This window comes from Schistocerca gregaria, chromosome 1, assembly GCF_023897955.1.
Source record: "Schistocerca gregaria isolate iqSchGreg1 chromosome 1, iqSchGreg1.2, whole genome shotgun sequence".
NCBI lineage: Eukaryota > Metazoa > Arthropoda > Insecta > Orthoptera > Acrididae > Schistocerca > Schistocerca gregaria.
Window position 1 is genome coordinate 1172999656 of NC_064920.1, and position 15030 is coordinate 1173014685.

A 15030-nucleotide genomic window follows, 5' to 3' on the forward strand; every position below is an offset into this window, starting at 1 on the left:
AACTACTGCATAGTAGGTTCTTGAAGAGAAATCTTAAAACAAGCCAGTTACAATTGCACCTTTATGATGGTTAGTTTTGATACATGTAGGAAAGCGTATTGACACGTGTAAAGAGTACTGAACTAATTAAACAGGTATTCACTCTCAGAGTAAAGCAAACAAAACAATGAAAACTGCTACAGAATTGTATATTTAAAATATATTAAGTTGAAAGACTTAATGGGAAATATGAACAGTTTGTGACTAACACCAATAATAATCCCATTGCATGGAAAGCATAACAGAGCAGCAGGAAAACACTACAGACAGAATACAGGACACTTCCATCAGAAACCTTCACTAAATACCAATGGAAAACCTTAGTGCCTTCAGGACTTAACAGGAGAGGCCAACTTAATAACAACCATCCAATTCAAAGATATACACAAGTGTGGAATTATTACACCAAATAATAAATACAGCACAATGTTACACTGACAAGGGAAGTCTAGGAGGTGGCCCCCTCCGATTTTCTTGAAACTTACATGTAAGTAGAGTATGAAAAAGTATTAGACACATGTTTTTAACTGCTAATACGCTGATTTACAGGATAAAATACAATCCTCAAGTTGACCCTGCAAAATACATTTTTACAGATATCTTCGCTTGAAATCAATATTTTTGAACAAAATCAAATCAAAATTGTTTATTATAATAAACTACATTATACACTAGTGAAACTGACCACAGGGGCTGCTTTCCTTATCTTGCAGGGGGAAAATCATATTTTATGAAGTACACTTTCATTATAAAAATTCATAAACTATAGAAACTATAAAAAATATATTTTTACAAACTACATGATCAAATAAAGTTGACATGTTTTTGAATTTTTCTTAAAAGTGCCCCTGCATAGGGTAAAATACCCCTAACGCCACTGAACAATTTTCAGTATTTGTACAAACTAGAAGATGAAATAAAGTTGACATATTTTTCAATATTAATAAAAGTGCCCTTGCATAGGGTGAACTACCCCTAACATATATACTTCCTTTGTATGAAACTTAAATCTTAATTTTTTGTTTAAAAATTTCAATTTACGTAAGTGGCATTTGTACTAGGACTTGAATGCAGATTCTTTCATCAATCTTGAGTATATTTTGTCTCCTCCATTTTTTAGGGCTAGGTGCAGCAGTCCGTTCCCCATGATGGGTGCGACAGTAATCTTAGGATGGTGTAGAAATCAGGAATATACTGTATAGCATTTATTAAAAGAATTGAAAATAAGTAAAGACAGAAATACAATGCCTATTAGTGCAATCGTAGTAACAATATTATTAAGAACCTTCGATCTGTATAATGCTGAAGAAATTAAGTTTCCCGTTAATGAAATAATAAGACAATGTGTAACAACTTTGGAAATTGATGTCCAAGAAGAAGGAACACTATATCTTGACGACGAAAATGAAATTCATCCAGAAGGTGTTGAATACAAAGAAAGTGAAGAGTCTGAAGCGGTACAGACAAGTAGCGTGAAACACTTCGACGATGGAAAAAGCAAGTTCAGGCAGGGGGCTACACACATGAAAAATTACATAATGTAAAAGAAGCCATTGCCTCAAAACTGATTATACATGATACTGATTTAAAGAGATGGATTTTACAAAAGTAAGTTGAAATAAACATGGCTTCTTTTAAAGCATCACATTCGTGGATACAGGAAAAACAATATTGTATCTTGAAAAATTACTAAATTCGTTACAAAAGCTTCATTGATGAAGATAAATGAAATAGAAGACAAATGTGAATTTTTCGAACTGAAGTCTGACAGTCGCTTACAAAATACGGAGCAGAAAATGTATTTAATTCTCATCAAAGTGGATTCAATTTGGAGATGTGTACCTGTAGAACACTGAATAATAAAGGAATTGAGGAGGTACAAAGCATAGCAGAATCACTACCTTTTTTAACACACAGTTACACTATTCAGCCTACTATATCAGCAGAGGCTAAGTTGCTTTTGAATTTATTTTTAGTATTGAAGTAAGCAAGTGGAGCTCTTGGATCCTGGGTTAGGGAAACAGTATTTACTCCAGAAAATATATTAATACGAGTCTCGAAATCTGGAAAGCTTTCCACGGAACTCTTTCAGACATGGATAAGAGAAATATTTTTGAAAAATACTACTAATTCATCTGTGCTAATTTTGGATGCCTGGAGTGGCCAATGATAAAGTATCATACAAGAAGTTGTACCAAAAGAGGTGAATTTAAAACTAATGATGATACCTCCTGGCACAACTGGGAAAATTCGACCTTTTAGATGTGTACATATTTCACTTCTGGAAAAACATTGTAGGAAAATTATTAGATATAATTATTTTTATGGATTATGATAACTTACACGAGAGAAATAATATCATTAAAATGCAATCTCTCGTGCGTAATCAGCTATCATCTCCAAGATTTCAGAATACTTTCACGTTTTCATGGTTCAAAAGTGGATATTAACTGACAGGCGTCCGAAGAACCTGTATGTAGCTTCCAGGACAATATTGCAATCTTAACTTCTGGATGGTGTATGAATCAGTTTTGCTTAAATAATTTTCTATTTAACACCACTATTGCAATTATTATAAACCACAAAATTATAAAATAAAAGACAAATGTATTTGTCAACAATTTCAAATATTTAATTGATAAATCAAATTGTACTGTATGTAAATTATTGTTCTCTTATATTACACAATGAATATCAAAATCAAAAAATAATATAATACAATTATCATCAAATTAAGTAGGGTCACATATACATATTTTTTAACCATAAATCTTAACTGTGTGCATGAACTTTCATTGTTTCTTGTTATGTTTTTTGAATTCAATTAATTCTAGAGATTAATCCAATAGAAAATCAACTATATTGTCAATAGAAAATCAACAATATTGTCTGGAAATTAAGCAAATTGGGGCACACTTAACATGGATGTTAGATTGCAAAAATTCATCGTATAACAATTCGACATCCAAATGTAAATCAGTACCAACATGATTGTTCCAAAATATTTAATTCTGAAATGGCGATATTCAACTGCATTAAGAAAACACCTCATTCCTTTTAAAAAATGGTCGTCTGCCATATTAGATAGCCCAAATATATGCTTTAATTTTTATGACTGAATTGTTACCAGCAATTCAAACAAATCCAAAATACGAAAGTTCATGAAAAACTACTAGTCAGGGCACTTTTAACTCATTTGCATTAGTGGTAGTTCACTATGCAGAGGCATTTTTAAAAATATTAAAAAACACGTTCACTTTATTTGATCATGTAGCTTGTAAAAATAATTTTTTTTAGTTTCTTTAGTTAGTTTATGAATTTTTATTACAAAAGTGTACTTCATAAAATATGATTTTACCCCCTGCAAGATAAGGAAAGCAGCCCCTGTGGCCAATTTCACTATTGTATAATTCAGTTTATTATAATAAATTATTTCGGTTTGATTTGGTTCAAAAATATTTATTTAAGGTGAAGATATCTGTAAAAATTTATTTTGCAGGGTCAACTTTCGGGTTGTATTTTACCCTGTAAATCAGCATATTAACAGTTAAAAACATGTGTCTAATACTTTTTCATGTTCTACTTACATGTAAAGTTTCAAGAAAATTGGAGAGGGACACCTCCCAGACTTTCCTTGTAAGTCATCAGATTACTTATTTTGCTGAAAGTTCTATATGCAAAAGAAACCACATCCATTGGTAGTTTCAATAAACGGAACACTTTGGAAAATACATGGTCCACAACAGCAAAAAGAATATGAAACAACAGCAGATCTACACATCTTAAAAGTTTCATCGAGACAAACATATTTACATAATCAATACATGCCAAAATTATACATAAAAAATAGTGGAAATTTTTAACACTTCTAAATAAGCGAAGATCAATGAAGAAACTGACAATGAAAACTTGTTTTTATTCTCATGAATGGTCTCACAACACAATGATTTCATGAAAAGATTTTAAAGGACAAGAAGGCAGAAGCCATGCCACTAAAAAATTTAATAACACTTCTAAACGGAGAAAAAAGAAAAGGAAGAGTAACAAATAGATTACACAACCTGAAATGAATATAACTCACTGAACAGCACAGGCATTGAGTTTTTGACAGGTACACACAAAGGAGAAAGAAAACTTTCTCAGCATAATTCCTTTGTCGACACACAGCACACGCACGCACGCACGAAAATGCAAAATGCACGATGCACAAACCTCTGACCTTACATTGTGTCAGCTGGATGCACAATGCCGAGAGTGCAGTAGTGTGGTTAGAGGAGAGGGCAGCAGGAGGTAGGAAGAAGGGTTAGGAGTGGGTAGCTTGCAGCTAAGAGGAAAGCAGCTGACTTGGAACGTAGGAAAGAGGTGGGAAATGAACAGGCTAGGCATGTGATACACACGTACGACAGCCAGTGGGGTGCGGAGGAGAATGAAGGTGACGTGGGTTGGGAGGAGACGACAGGACAGAGGAAGGGGAAGGAGGCGGGGAAACTTTGGTAGAGTGTGTGAGGGCAACGGGTTAAGGGAGATAGAGGCCAGGAGAGTTGCGTGAACAAAGGATGAGTTGCAAGTATAACTTCTATCTGCATAGTTCAGAAAAGCCAATGGTGGGTTCAAAAACAACTGTGTGGAACTTAGCTCTATCTGTTCATCCACGAACCACAGAAAGCAATAGGTACAAGCACCCAGGTAGATACTGTAATCCTTGACTTTCAGAAGGTATTCGATGAGTTCAACACTGTCACCTAACAAATGGAATATGAGTGTACGGAATATCAGACTAACAATGTGACTGGATTTAAGAGTTTCTAGTGAACAGAACACAGCATGTCACTTTGAATGCAGAGAAGCATTCAGACAGAAAAGTGGGCATGCCACCGGGGAGTGTATAGGACCATCACTTTTCACAAGTTACACGAGGCTTTTCACTCTCAACAAGTTTACCATATTGTGAATATATAGACAAAGTTCCATTATTATATGATTACACAATAGCAGAACCATCACTGGAAGTGGTTACTTCCATAAAACATGTAGGAGTGTGCATACAGGGTGCTTTGAAGTGGAATGATCACATAAAATTAACTGACAGTAAGGCAGATGCCAGACAAATTCATTGAGAGAATCCTCAGGAAATGCAGCCCATCAACAGAGGAAGTAGCTTTCAAAACATTTGTTGACTATTGCTCATCAGTAGGGATCCAAACCAGATAGGGCTGAAAAAGGTAACAGAAGATCCAAAGAGGGGAAGCATGTTTCATTTAGTAAAGGCGAAAGCATAACATAGGTGATCAACTAACTCCAGTGCCAAATGCAACAAGATAGGAATCCTGCATCACAGTATGGTTTACTGTTAAAGTTCCAATTGTGTACATTCCTAGAAGGTGGCTTGTGGAGTATAGATGCAGATGTAGAGGTAAGGATCCAGATGGTCCAGACTGTAAAGCAGCCATTGCACACTCATGTTGTGCTCAGCTGCATGATGTGCTATTGACTGGTCCACTTTGCTCTTGGCCATAGTTCGGTGGTAGCCATATATTCTCGTGACAACCGGGTGGTTGTCATACCAGCATAAAAAGCTGTGGAGTGATTACAGCGGAGCTGGTATATGATGACTGCTTTCACAGGTGGCCCAGCCTCTGATGTGAGAGGATAAGCCAGTGGCAGAACTGGAGTAGGAAGTGTCGAGTGGGTGACTGGTAGTCTCGCACATGGGTCTTAAACAGATATATGATCTCCGTTGTAAACCATCGTCAGAAAATTTATCATAGGTACATGAGCTACTCATTTTGAAGATATTAATTTGCAAAATTTTATCGTATGACAATGGGAGAGGTGTGAAACTGAAATAATGGCACTAACCAAATATTTTGGAAACAGCAAGACACATTACCAGATCAAATGTGACGTATCATATAATGATCTCACCCACAAAGCAGAAAATGAACTGTGTGATAGCTGGGTCAATGGCATATGACCAAAAGAAGCAAAACAGTACTTTAATGTGCTAAAAACTGACATCTAAAATGCAAGATATCTACCCACATTAAACAAAACTATTGTTATAATTTCCGAGAGGAGCTGTTGAGATTGCCTAGAGGGTTAATAGCCAATTAATCTTGTCAAAATAATTAATGGAAAATCTCATATAAAGATGTGAAACAAATACTAACAAAGAGATAGAGGGGCTGGCCAGTACTTACCACAGCTCAGTACAGCTGATAGATACATAAAAAAACAACCGAAAATTTACGTTCCTAGCTTTCGGAATAAATGTTCCTTCATCAGGGAGGAGAGAGGGGAAAGAAAGGGAAGAAGGGAAAGTGGATTTAGTTACTCACAACCCAGGTTATGAAGCAACAGGGAAAGCCTCTCAAAGAAGAGTGTGTTTTTTTTGTGGTTTTAGGGCACACAACTACAATGGTCATTAGCGCTCTGACTAATTTAGAATGTACCGCGAGGCACAAGGTTAAAACAGCAACTAAAAGGGACAACACTATAAAAGACGTATTAACAGGCATAGGATTAAGAAACTACAGCATAATCAAACGCCCTTAGACAGGTGTGTCAAGTTGATAAAACGAAGAACGCGAGCAGCAGCTCCTGGGTCATCTTCTAAAATGGCATCCAGAGTACATGGCAGGCCAACATCAAGACGCAGCATAGTAAAATCCAGACAGGACGTTAAAATGTGGCGGACCGTCAGCAATTGCCCACATGGACAGAACGGCGCCAGCGCTGCCGTCAGCAGATGGCGATGGCTGAACTGGCAGTGTCCAATTCGTAGCCGGGCCAAAACGACCTCCTCCCACCGAGAAGGATGTGAGGAGGACGTCCAAGCTGCGGGAAGAGGTTTCAAAGCACAAAGCTTGTTGTCCGTAAGTGCAGCCCAATCGGCATGCCACAGCGATAAAATGCGCCGACAAATGACCGTGCTACAATCTAATGAAGGGACACAACAAGAAGCCGTCCGAGGCTGGAGGACCGCAGCCTTGGCCGCGGCATCTGCAGCTTCGTTCCCAGGGATACCGACATGGCCAGGAACCCACACAAAGCTAATTGGAGATCCGTCGTCCACCAGCTGCTGAAGAGTGTTGGATCCAGTGTACGAAAGGGTGAACCGGATACGGATCACTGGGGCTTTGGATGGTGCTCAGAAAATCGGAGCAGATGACACAAGCAGAATGTCGGTGGCGGCAGACGTAAAGAACAACCTGGTAGAGGGCAAAGAGCTCAGCTGTGAAGACCGAACAATGGCCATGTAGCCGGTATTTGAAACTTTGTGCCCCGACAATAAAAGAACACCCGACCCCGTCATTGGTCTTAGAGCCATCTCTATAAATGAAGGTCATATTAGTGAACTTCAAACGAAGTTCGACAAAACGGGAGTGGTATACCGAACCGGGGGTAACCTCCTTTGGGAGCGAGCGGAGGTCAAGGTGAACGCGAACCTGAGCCTGGAGCCAAGGTGGCGTGTGGCTCTCGCCCACTCTAAAGGTTGCAGGGAGTGAAAAATCAAGGTGTTGAAGGAGGCAACGAAAGCGAACTCCAGGGGGTAGCAGGGCAGAGACATACAACCCGTAATGACGGTCGAGGGAGTCGTCAAAAAAGGAACGATACGATGGGTGGTCGGGCATTGACAGTAGCCGACAGGCGAAACAACAAAGCAGTATATCGCGCCGGTAGGTGAGTGGTAATTCACCGGCTTCAGCATGAAGACTCTCGACGGGACTAGTATAAAACACTCCAATCGCAAGCTGTAAACCCCGATGTTGTATGGAGTTGAGGCAGCGTAAGATGGACGGCCGTGCAGAGGAGTATACAAAGCACCCATAATCCAGCTTGGAGCGGACGATCGACCGATATAGGCGAAGAAGGACGGTTCGATCCGCTCTCCACGACGTGCCACTGAGAACACGGAGGACATTTAGAGAACGGGTACAACGGGCAGCCAAATATGACACATGTGGAGACCAACTAAGTTTACTGTCAAATGTAAGACCTAAAAATTTTGTGGTCTCCACAAATGGGAGAGCAACGGTGCCGAGTCGTAAGGACGGTGGGAGAAACTCTTTGTAGTGCCAGAAGTTAATACAGACCGTTTTCTCGGCAGAAAAACGGAAGCCACTGGCGACACTCCAGGAGTAAAGACGGTCAAGAGAACGCTGAAGACAGCGCTCCAGGAAACATGTACACTGCGTGCTGCAATAGATGGTAAAATCGTCCACAAAAAGCGAGCCTGATACATCATCTGGGAGGCAATCCATTATTGAATTGATCGCAATGGCGAAGAGAGCGACGCTCAAAACTGAGCCCTGTGGCACCCCATTCTCCAGGCGAAAGGTGTCTGACAGGACAGAACCCACACGTACCCTGAACTGTCAATCCATTAAAAAGAAACGAATAAAGAGAGGGAGGCGACCACGAAAGCCCCATGTATGCATGGTGCGGAGAATGCCCGCCCTCCAACAGGTGTCGTAAGCCTTCTCTACATCAAAGAACACAGCCGCAGTCGGGCGCTTCCGCAAGAAGTTATTCATAATGAAGGTCGACAAGGTAACCAGATGGTCAACAGCAGAGTGGCGCCTACGAAATCCACATTGTACATTGGTAAGTAGGCGTCGAGATTAGAGCAGCCAAACCAAATGCGAGTTAACCATTCGCTCCATCACCTTACAGACACAGCTGGTAAGCAAGATGGGTCGATAACTGGAAGGCAAGTGCTTGTCCTTCCCCGGCTTAGGAATCGGTACAACAATAGACTCACGCCAGCATGCGGGAACATGTCCCTCAATCCAGATGCGATTATAAGTACGAAGAAGGAAACCTTTACCCGCAGGAGAAAGGTTCTTCAGCATCTGAATATGAATAGAATCAGGCACCGTGACCAGGCAAGTGCATTTTCAAGTTCCCGCATGGTGAATGGGGCATTGTAACTTTCACAATTCGAGGAGTGGAAGTTAGGTGGCCGAGCCTCCTCTGCCTGTTTTCGGGGGAGGAAGGCAGGGGGGTAATGAGTGGAGCTCGAAACCTCTACAAAAAAGCGGCCGAAGGCATTGGAGACATCCTCAGGGGCCACAAGTATGTCATTCTCGACCGTCAAGCCAGAAACTGGTGAGTGGACCTTAGTGCCAGATAGCCGGCGCAGGCTACCCCAGACAACAGAAGAAGGAGTAAAACTGCTGAAGGTGCTTGTGAAAGCAGCCCAGCTGGCTTTCTTGCTTTCTTTAAAAATACAACGACACTGCGCACGTAATCGTTTATAATTGATACAATTCGCCACTGTAGGGTGGCGTTTAAAGGTGCGTAAAGCACGTCGACGAGCACGTAAGGCGTCTCTACATGCTGCGGTCCACCAGAGGACCGGTATGCGGCGTGGAGAAGTAGTGTGAGGGATGGAATATTCAGCAGCAGTGAGAATGACTTCCGTGAGGTGTGCGGCCTGACTATCGCAGCTTGTGAAGGTTTGATCCTGAAAGGTCGCCCTGGAAGAGAAGAGCCCCCAGTCTGCTTTGGAGATGTTCCAACTAGTTGAGCACGGAGAGGGGGTAAGATGCAGGAGATGGATAATACACGGGAAGTGGTCGCTCGAATATGTATCAGAAAGCACATACCACTCAAACCGGCGTGCAAGTTGGGTAGCACATACAGAGAGGTCTAAATTGGAATAGGTGTGAGAGGTGTCTGAAAGGAAAGGAGGGGCACCAGTATTGAGGCAAACAAGACTGAGCTGGTTGAAAACCGTCTGCTAACAGGGAGCCCCCTCGGACAGGATGCTGGAGAGCCCCAAAGAGGATGGTGAGCATTGAAGTCTCGAGTTAACAAAAATGGTGCAGGTAGCTGAGCAATAATTTGCATCATGTCTGCCCTGGTAACGGCAGACGACGATGGAGTGTAAACGGTACAAATGGAAGAGTAATGGGGAGAGTAATGCGGACGGCAACTGCCTGCAGGCCGGTGTGCAATGTGATGGGATCATAGTAGATATCATCCCGGACCAGCAACATAACCCCTCCTTGAGCCGGAATACCTGCCACAGGGGGTAAGTCAAAACGCACAGAGGTGTATTGTGCCAAGGCAATTGGATCGCATGGGCGTAGCTTCGTTTCCTGGAGGGCTACGACGAGCGGACGGTGCAAACGGAGGAGCAATTTCAAGTCCTCTTGGTTGGAGCGAATGCTGCAAATATTCCAGTGAATAAGTGCCATCGTGAAAAGAAGAAGATGCAAGAAGGGGTCATCTCGAAGGCCGCTGAGGGCCCGGCTTCGAGCGAGCACTGCCGCCGCTAGCAGGAGGCGGACAGTCATCGTCCATTTGTTCTATAGGTTCATCGGCCATCTTGTGAAGATGGCCGGGAGGGGGAGCTTCCTCCGCTGGTGAACAGCCAGATGTTTGGCTACCAGCGGTGCGGCCAGGCGGAACCGAAGACGGCCTGGGGCGGCAACCGCTGGGTGGCGCAGGAGGAGAAATGCGCCGTGGCAGTGAAGGAGAACTGTGCTTCCTATGAGCCTTCTTGGAAGGTCGTTTTGTGGAAGGATTGGTCGATGGCTGAGGGTTCGAGGTACGTAGAAGGTCTGCACGAGACGGTTCCTTCTTGAAGGCCCGTGCATCCGACTTCTCGGTCTTTGTCCTGGCAGAAGCTGATAAAGGTGCTTTTGTCGGAGGGGCGATGGGAGGAAGAGGAGATTTCGACCGGGCGATCTTAGCACTGGCCGAACGGACAACCTTAGTGCTGAAGGTCAGATCGCATGTCTGTGTCACCACTTCCCTGGTAGTCCGAGGAGAGGCGAGGACAGTACTGTACTTCCCCACTGGGAGCAACGTGGGCTTCCTACTAGCAAATAGCTTGCGAGCAGTCGAGGTGGAGACTTTCTCTTTGACCCGAATTTCTTGGATACAGTGTTCTTGCTTGCAGATGGGACAGTCGCGGGAGGACGCTGCATGGTCACCGTGACAGTTCACACGAGGAGACGGAGGTGGACAGTCACCCTCATGGGCATCCCTGCCACAAGTCAGACATGTAGCCGCATTGGAACAAGACTGGCGAGTGTGATTAAAATGCTGACACTGGTAGCAGCGCGTAGGTGTCGGGACATAGGGACGAACAGAAAATACCTCGTAGCCCACTTTCATGTGCGACGGCAGCTGAACACTATCAAAGGTCAAGAAAAGTGTCCGGGTCGGTACACGGTCATTGTTGACCTTTTTCATGACCCTATGGACAGCCGTCACGCCCTGCTCAGCGAGGAAAGACTGAATCTCCTCGTCAGTCAATCCGTCGAGTGATCTAGTATATACCACACGACGAGATGAATTCAAAGTGCGGTGAGCTTCCACCCGGACAGGGAACTTTTACAGGAGTGTGACCCGAAGCAGTTTTTGTGCCTGAAAGGCACTCTCAGTTTCTAGTAACAAGGTACCATTACGCAACCTGGTACAAGACTTGACAGGTCCGGCTACGGCATCTGCGCCATTCTGGATAACGAAAGGGTTGACAGAGGAAAAATCCTTTCCGTCCTCAGATCGAGAAACTACGAGGAACTGTGGGGCTGGCGGTAGTACTTTTGTCACTGGTGGCTGGTCAAGTTTCCGTTTGTGGGCAGGAGTCGAGAGAAGAAGAAGAAGAAGAAGAAGAAGAAGAAGAAGAAGAAGAATCCATTGCGGACGAATCCCCCCATGATTGCCAGCGTCTCCGATGGTGCGCTTCTTCCTTGTGGGGACCCTCTCAGAGGGCACTCCCGCCTTAGGTGATTGTTCACACCTCCCGCGAAACGGACGGAGGGACCAATCGTCATGGTCGGAATTACGCGTTACCCCGTCACTGGCTACGCATGCGAACGCGTGGGTCGGCCTTCAGGCACGCACAGGGAGGAAGGAAGAAGAGGAAAAAGAAAGGAGAGAGGGAAAGAAAGGACAGACTGTCTCAAACGCCCAGGCGGAGACCAGAGGAGGCGAGGAGGAGGAGGCAAGGAGGAGGAGGCAAGGAGAAGAGTAAGTAAGACAGTGAGATGGAGAAGAACAAAGAAAGGAACCAACCAAAGGAAGGAAGAAACCAGAAGAAGTGAAAAACCCAAATGAACGCAAATATAGGTCATGAAACCGTCCGTCTCCGGACGCAGGCGCTAACTACCCCCTTGAGAGGGAGGGACTCCTTTTAGTCGCCTCTTACGACAGGCAGAAATACCGCGGGTCTACTCTAACACCCGGACCCGCAGGGGGCAAAGAAGAGTGTGAGTGATAAGAGAGAGTGGATGTATGAGCAAGCTCAGAGCAGAGACAGCTGCAGTAAGGGGTGATGCAAAAGAGCTGTACCGCACCACTAGAATGCTGTCCAAAAACGGTTCAACAAGAACAGACATGTGAAAAGCAAGGATGGTCTACTGTTGACAGAAGAAGACCAACTTAGAAGATGGATAGAGAACATTTTTCTGAAGTCAAGCAGAGCAACATGAAGAGAGGAAGGCAATAGAATTTTCCAGATGCCAGTGACAGAATCAATCTAAACACACCAACTAAGACTGAAATTAACTTACCTCTCAAACAGATAAAGAACAGGAAGGCTCCAGGAAAGGATAATACTGCACATGAGGTGCTAAAAACAGACACTGACACCACTGTAAATCTACTGCATCCATTGTTTGAGAAGATATTGTCAGAAGAGAAAATACCAAAGGACCGGAAAGAAGGGCTGATTATTAAGTAGCCAAAGAAAGGGGACATTACCAACTGTAATAATTGGCGAGGCATCACCATCCTATCTGTACAAAGTAAAGTATTCCGTAGATTAATGCTAAATCATATCAAGAACTCAGTCGAGACACAACTGAGAAAAGAGCAAGCTGGGTTTAGAAAGCACAGAAGTTGTGTCGATCTTATCAACACACTGCGTGTAATACTTGAGCAGAGTGCAGAATACACACTACCTTACATACCTTACATGTATTGATTTTGAAAAGGCATTAGACTCTTCTAACAGCAGAGTTATGTGGCATACCTTGGAAGAATATGGAATACCATCAAAGATAATAAATATTATTAAAGCCATGTATCATGGGTGCTACACAATGGGAAACTTACTGAATCTATCCAAATAAATGTTGGGGTGAGGCAGGGATGAATTCTGTCCCTACCCTGTTCTTGTTGGTACTGGACAGCATAATGAAAAGAGTTGTTGATGGTAGGAGAAGAGGTATTCAGTGAGGAATGCAAGAGGTATTCAGTGAGGAATGCAAGAGGTATTCAGTGAGGAATGCAAGAGGTATTCAGTGAGGAATGCAAGAGGTATTCAGTGAGGAATGCAAGAGGTATTCAGTGAGGAATGCATAAGGTATTCAGTGAGGAATGCATAAGGTATTCAGTGAGGAATGCAAGAGGTATTCAGTGAGGAATGCAAGAGGTATTCAGTGAGGAATGCAAGAGGTATTCAGTGAGGAATGCAAGAGGTATTCAGTGAGGAATGCAAGAGGTATTCAGTGAGGAATGCAAGAGGTATTCAGTGAGGAATGCAAGAGGTATTCAGTGAGGAATGCAAGAGGTATTCAGTGAGGAATGCAAGAGGTATTCAGTGAGGAATGCAAGACAGGCTTTAAGACCTTGACTTTGCTCATATCTGTCAGCGCTCGCTAGGATTGCGTGACATGGAAGAAAAGTTGGAAAGACTTCAAGTAGTAGTAGTTGCGGTCTTCAGTCCTGAGACTGGTTTGATGCAGCCCTCCATGCTACTCTATCCTTTGCAAGTCTCTTCATCTCCCAGTACCTACTGCAGCCTACATCCTCCTGAATCTGCTTAGTGTATTCATCTCTTGGTCTCCCTCTACGATTTTTACCCTCCACACTGCCCTCCAATACTAAACAGGTGATCCCTTGATGCCTCAAAACATGTCCTACCAACCGATTCCTCCTCCTAGTAAAGTTGTGCCACAAACTTCTCTTCTCCCCAATCCTATTCAATACTTCCTCATTAGTTATGTGATCTACCCATCTAATCTTCAGCATACTTCTGTAGTACCACATTTCGAAAGCTTCTATTCTCTTCTTGCCTAAACTATTTATCGTCCATGTTTCACTTCCATACATGGCTACACTCTATACAAATACTTTCAGAAATGACTTCCTGACACTTAAATCCATACTCGATATTAACAAATTTCTCTTCTTCAGAAACACTTTCCTTTGCCATTAACAGTCTACATTTTATATCTTCTCAACTTCGACCATCATCAGTTATTTTGCTCCCCATATAGCAAAACTCCTTTACTACATCAAGAGCTCAGATGGAAACCCAGTTCAAAGCGAAGAAGGGAAAGCAGAAAGGCGGAAGGAGTATATAGAGTGTCTATACAAGGGCGATGTACTTGAGGACAATATTATGGAAATGGAAGAGGATGTGGATGAAGATGAAATGAGAGATACGATACTGCGTCAAGAGTTTGAAAGAGCACTGAAAGACCTGAGTCGAAACAAGGCCCCCGGAGTAGACAACATTCCATTGGAACTACCGGGAGAGCCAGTCCTGACAAAACTCTACCATCTGGTGAGCAAAATGTATGAGACATGCGAAATACCCTCAGACTTCAAGAAGACTATAATAATTCCAATCCCAAAGAAAGCAGGTGTTGACAGACGTGAAAATTACCTAACTATCATTTTAATAAGTCACAGCTGCAAAATACTAACGCGAATTTTGTACAGACAAATGGAAAAACTGGTAAAAGCCGACCTCGGGGAAGATCAGTTTGGATTCCATAGAAATGTTGGAACACGTGAGGCAATACTGACCCTACGACTTATCTTAGAAGCTAGATTACGTAAAGGCAAACCTACGTTTCTAACATTTGTGGACTTGGAGAACGCTTTTGACACTGTTGACTGGAATACTCTTTCAAATTCTGAAGGTGGCAGGGGTAAAATACAGGCTATTTACAATTTGTACAGAGACCATGTGGCAGTTACAAGGGTTGAGGGGCCTGAAAGGGAAGCAGTGGTTAGGAAAGG

At 43.0% G+C, this 15030-nt stretch overlaps 1 protein-coding gene across 2 annotated transcripts in view; it reads right to left on the bottom strand.

Moving 5' to 3' along the window:
* Positions 1-15030, bottom strand: part of LOC126284342 (ATP-dependent RNA helicase DHX15 homolog) — a 71821-nt gene that overhangs the window by 6863 nt on the left and 49928 nt on the right. The window lies entirely within an intron of this gene.